Genomic DNA, 6,072 nt, shown 5'->3' on the forward strand with positions numbered 1-6,072 from the left:
GGGAAAAAAATCCCCCTCACTGTCGGGCGGGACTTCCTGTGCTTCAGTTTCTGCCCATTGCCTCTTGTCCTGTCACATGGGACAACTGAAAAGAGTTTGGCCCCGTCCCCTTGACACTCTCCCTTCAGGTACTTGTACACATTGATAAGATCCCCCCTCAGTCTTCTCTTCCCCAGGCTAAACAGGAACAGCTCTCACAGCCGTTCCTCAGAGTGCAGGTGCTCCAGCCCTCGGATCATCCTTGTAGCCCTACACTGGACTCTCTCCAGTAGCTCCATGACTCTTGTGTACTGGGGAGCCCAGAACTGGACACAGGACTCGAGATGAGGCCTCCCCAGGGCTGAGGAGAGGGGCAGGATCACCTCCCTCCACCTGCTGGCAACACTCTTCCTAATGCACCCCAGGAGACCATTGGCCTTCCTGGCCACAAGGGCACATTGCTGGCTCATGGTCAACTTGTCATCCACCAGCACTCCCAGGTCCTTCTCTGCAGAGCTGCTCTCCAGAAGGTCAGCCCCCAGCTTGTACTGGTGCCACGGGTTATTCCTCCCCAGGTGCAGGACTCTACACTTGCCCTTGTTGAACCTCATGAGGTTCCTCTCTGCCCAGCTCTCCAGCCTGTCCAGGTCTCTCTGAATGGCAGCACAGTCCTCAGGTGTGTCAGCCACTCCTCCCAGTTTGGTATCATCCACAAACCTTCTGAGGAGGTACTCCTTCCCCTCATCCAGGTCATTGATGAGTAAGTTGAACAGGATGGGACCCAGTACTGAGCCCTGGGGGATGCCACCAGCCACAGGCCTCCAACTGGACTCCACGCCACCGATGACAACCCTTTGAGCTCTGCCTTTCAGCCAGTTCTCAATACACCTCACTGCCCACTCGTCTAACCCACACTTCCTGAGCTTATCCAGGAGGATGTTATGGGAGACAGCATCAAAAGCCTTGCTGAAGTCAAGGTACACAACGTCCACTGCTCTCCCCTCATCTATCCAGCCAGTCATTCCATCATAGAAGGGTATCAGATTGGTTAAGCAGGATTTTCCCTTGGTGAATCCATGCTGGCTACTCCTGATCACCTTCTTTTCCTCCATATACCTGGAGATGACATCCAGAATGAGCTGTTCCATCGCCTTTCCAGGAATGGAGGTGAGGCTGACCGGCCTATAGCTGCCTGGTTCCTCCTTCTTGCCCTTCTTGAAGACTGGAGTGACACTGGCTTTCTTCCAGTCCTCAGGCACCTCTCCAGTTCTCCAGGACCTCTCAAAGATGATGAGAGCGGCCTGACAACAACATCCGCCAGCTCCCTCAGTACTCAATGGTGCATCCCATCTGGGCCCATGCATTTGTGGATGTCTAGCTTGCCCAGAAGGTCTCTAATCCTATCCTCCTCATCCAAAGGAAAGTCTTCCCTTCTCTGGACTTTCTCCCTCACGTCCAGGCTCTGGGATTCCTGGAGGCTGCCCTTAGCAGTGAAGACTGAAGCAAAGAAGGCATTCAGTAATTCTGCCTTCTCTGTATCCCTTGTCACCAGGGCCCCCGCCCCATTCAGTAGCGGGCCCACATTTTCCCTAGTCCTCCTCTTGCTGCTGATGTATTTGAAGAAGCCCTTCCTGTTGTCCTTGACATCCCCTGCCAGACTCAATTCCAACTGGGCCTTAGCCTTCTTCACAGCATCGCATTTGACCTAACCAAATTTGAGGTGCTATTTTCTATAGTACGTAGGGGTTGTTCCATATGCTATTTAGGTAAACAGACATGGACTAACCTGATTTATGCCTCTTCCATTAATGACTATAGCTAGCCACTACTTCTGGGCTGAGAAAAAAACCTCCTGCCTAAAAAAACAAGAAGTAGTAACAGAAAAATGTTAATTTTTGTCTGAAATACTTTTGTCTTTGGAGATCTTTTGGTACCAGTATGGACCTGATAAGCAGTCTTGGTTGAGATCCATGCTTATAGTACAGAGACATCTGGAAAAGCCACATGCACTGTAACAAACCTAAATTGTCATGACTGATGCTTATATCTAATCAGCCCCACAGATATGACAGGGTAATTCTGCTTGAGTTGTTTACTCTCAGAGCTCTGAATCATGCACGGTGTCAATTATACCAAAGTTCATAAGAAAATATTTAATTTACTAACTGTAGGATCATACAATGAATCAGCCTCTGAAGAAACAGGATTAATTAAAAAAGCAAACAATAATCGCCTGTAATTTTTAGAAGACTAGTAAAACAATACACAATCTAGTTCAGCTTTATTTTCCATATGCAAGTCAGATTATTTAAATTCATGCATAATGGATATATCTCTTTTATGATGTCTTGTTGCTTTCTATAGTATGAAAAGACAAACATTATGCAAATATAATGTCTTAAAAAGTCTCTTGTCAGACAGACATCATTTTCTATTTCTCTGTTGTTAATATAATTGACAAAATACTTGATACTACTGATTATGTTGTTTCTTGTAAACCACTTATTTAATGGGCTTAAACAGCTGTGTTTTTGCCTCTATGAATCTGTGATTTTGTTATGAAGTTGTAACCATGCTGTGAAAGAGCAATAGGCAAAGTCTTAGGCATACTACCAACCAGCTGGCAAACATTTGTTAGTAATAAAGGTACAATTCAATCAACATTGGTACACTTCTAAAAAAGCTAGAAGGTTTATTATATTCCTCCTTCTTCCTCCTTAAGTAGTTGAACTCATATGAAATGAACACAGATTTAACTTGTTAATCTAAATGTAGATATTTTTGATTTATATGGAATTTCTCCATAAAACTGTAGGCATCTGTCACTGTTTACAATTCCAGGTCTGACCCTAGGAGATCTTGAGTCAAGTTAGCTCTCTTTAGAATTTCTTCTAGGAGCTATTGTACTGGCTATAAAATTAGACCACAGGTTATCTCAACTCTAAAGGCTCCAAGATTAGAGAAGAGAAAACAAGATTGTAATTTAGGCAGCAGTCTTGTTCATTCCTGTATTAGACTATCTTTCTGCATATGAAATCTGACTAACTTCTAGGGCAATAAAAGTAATCACAACAAACTGGCAAATTCTGGCTTAAGATTTTTGTTTGGAAATACAAACAATGATTTGCCCTATTTTGCCTTAGAAATGCCTCATGCTTTTCAAGTTTCTAGCTACATTAAGTTAATTCTACAGTCTTAAACACTGAAAAATGTTACTTTCAGTTCAGTAAGACCTTTAGGATCAGGCCAAAAGAAACCTCATGATGTTCAACAAGGAGAAGTGCAAAGTTCAACATCTGGGGGAGAATATTCTGGCACACCAGGACAGACTGTGAACCAACTGGCTGAAGAATAGCCCTGCTTCTGGAATCAGGATGGATGTCAGGTCACACATAAGCCAAACAGTGTGCCCTCATATAATGCAAACCACATGCAAATTAGGAGGAGTACGGCCAGCAAACTTAGGAAGTTCTTATATTCCCTTCTACTTGGCCTGTGTGAGGCAGACGTGGAATAGTGTATCCAGGTTGGTGTCATCTAGTCCAAGCAGAAAATTAAGAAACTGAAGAAAGAACAGGAGAGGGTTATCAGGGGGGCAAGGGCATATAACCTACAAGGAGACACTGAAGGAAGCAAGCTTGCTTAGTTTGGAAAAGAGACTAAGGCTAAGGGGAACTAACTGTAGCCTAGAACTGATTGAAGGGGAATTACAAAGATGATGGTGTCAAAATTCTCTTGACAGTGGAAGACAGTAAAACATGAGACAATGGCCTCGAGTTGTAGCTGTGAGGTTCAGATTGGAAACTAGGAAAACCTTATAAACCAAGAGGGTACTGAGCCCTGGAAAAGGTTACTCAGAGAGGCTGTGGAATCTCCATCCCTGGAGTTGTTCAAGACTTAGCTAGACAAAGCCACAGCTGACATGATTTAATTTTGGCAACAGTTTTGGTACAAGTGGGAAGCTGGACTAGATGACCTACAAAGATCTATTGCAACCCATATTTCTATGATTCTGTGTGAAGAACTGAAAACTAGTTCGTATTCTTAAACATGTTTATTCTTGGATAAATCAGAAGTCTTTTTTTTGTTTCTAAAGAAACCGTATGCAGTTTGCATTACAAAGCAGAAATTCAGTTTAAGCTAATGCCATCTTCATTGTTAATTTTCAGTTTTTCTCAGCTACATAAAAATGAAGTTGCTTCAATGAGAAGAAAACTGAGAACTAAGAATCCTAACTGGAGGCAAGCACCTCTGAGGGATGGAATTCAGACCTTATTTCTCTTCTCCAAATTTATAACTTCTCTACATTTCTCCACTCATCTTTGTGGCTTCTTTGAACTCACTTTTAAGGCACTTTATATCCCCTGATGTGTGTCAGGCACCTTGTTTATTAACAATAACTGGTAAAGGATTGTAACATCTAGGCACTACTTGCCCATGCAGTTTCTGAACTTTGCTGAAAAAGATCACTTGCAGACACAGAGAAGAGGGAGCATTTTTACTTTTAGCTATTCTGTAAATATAAAAAACAATAGGTTGGAATATCCTATGCAATAACGATTCACAGGAGTAACAGGATAGATGGACACATTTCATACACAGGATACTGTAAATCAGCCTCTACCGCAAATGAGCTTTTTCACTAAAGTTAAATAGCCGCAGGACCATCCTGATTTCATTTCCTCTCCTTCTCTACAAGTATATAGCATAGCTAGAAGAAGCTAGTCTCAAGTACAGTGTGTCTGAACATCAGATACTTCAGATCTATCCGAGGAATGAAGAGGGAGAGAGAATCCAGTCCAGAAAATCATAGTAAAAGAACACTAATTTCTTGTCAAAAGCAGTTTCATTCTGCTCTTCTCTCTGAAAATACAGAGCCTCTGTGACAAAATAGCTTAATATGTACAAAACAGATTGATAAATCATAATGAGCAGATCTTTTACAATTAGATAACAGGGGAAAGGAGATAAAAAACTAAGTTTTATACTGATAGATCCTAGAAAATATCAGTCAGACTGACAACATAAAAGAGTCACCAATCTGCAATTACACTAGCAAAGAAACTTTACTTCTTGACTTCGGTTTTGCCTCGGCTTTCTTTGGCTTTGGATTCGTCTCACTAGAGAAACAGAATAGAAAAAAAATGAAGGTCATTTTCATCAGTTTTCCTTTAATTCAGCACTCAGAACATTTATCTTTATATCGAATAGATTTATATTTTTAATATTAAAACTGCAAGAAAGCATTATTCTCTCACTTGAAATCTCACATGTTGAGTATTATTGCTTGGTCTGACTGTTACAATGGAAGACAAAGGATGAGCTTAAAACCAAGAAGCCCTTTTCAATTTCTGGTATCATAATTATTTTTAAAAAGCTCATAACTCAGTTGTGGGTGAGAGCTAAAATCCATTAGTGTTGTTTGTGGCACAAGGACCAATGCTTTTCCATCACTGGTCTGGGTTATGAATTTCAAATGTTTCCTCTATTGGGCTGAGGCTTTTTACTTGCTGATGGAGCAAAATAGTTTTGTCCCTGATCGTGTATGTCCATGTATGTATACTGACCACAGGATGACTTCTAATTGAATGCCTAAGAACCTTAAGACATATCACGAAGGAAAATCAAGCAAAGTTATCTCCTGTGGGGTGCTGAATAAGGTTTTAGTTTTGAGTAAGGTGGAGTTGTAAAAGCCCCTGCACCTCCTCCAACAGAAAATTTTGAAATTCCTCTTGAAAAGAGATTTAATAGGTTGGCATGACTGCAACGTAGAATTTATTTTGAGTGGAAGAAACACACAGACCCTCCATCCACATGTGTTACACCTTTCTGCTCTTAGGAACAGCAGCTATTTCTCTCCAAATCATTATCAATTTTTTAATGCATTGCCAGCATCAACTTTATCCCCCTTAATAACAAAACAAAAAAATTCCAAACTACTCTTTGATACTACCTCTTATCCTATTTCCCCTCAACTAGTAATTCCCACACATTCAAATCCCTAGTTCTGTTTAGTTCTCCAGCTTACTGTCAACACTCTCAATATCCTCCATTCTTCTCCTCCAGAAAGTCCCAGCAACAAATAAATTAATG

The sequence above is a fragment of the Rhea pennata genome, chromosome 1, assembly GCF_028389875.1.
Source record: "Rhea pennata isolate bPtePen1 chromosome 1, bPtePen1.pri, whole genome shotgun sequence".
Classification (NCBI taxonomy): domain Eukaryota; kingdom Metazoa; phylum Chordata; class Aves; order Rheiformes; family Rheidae; genus Rhea; species Rhea pennata.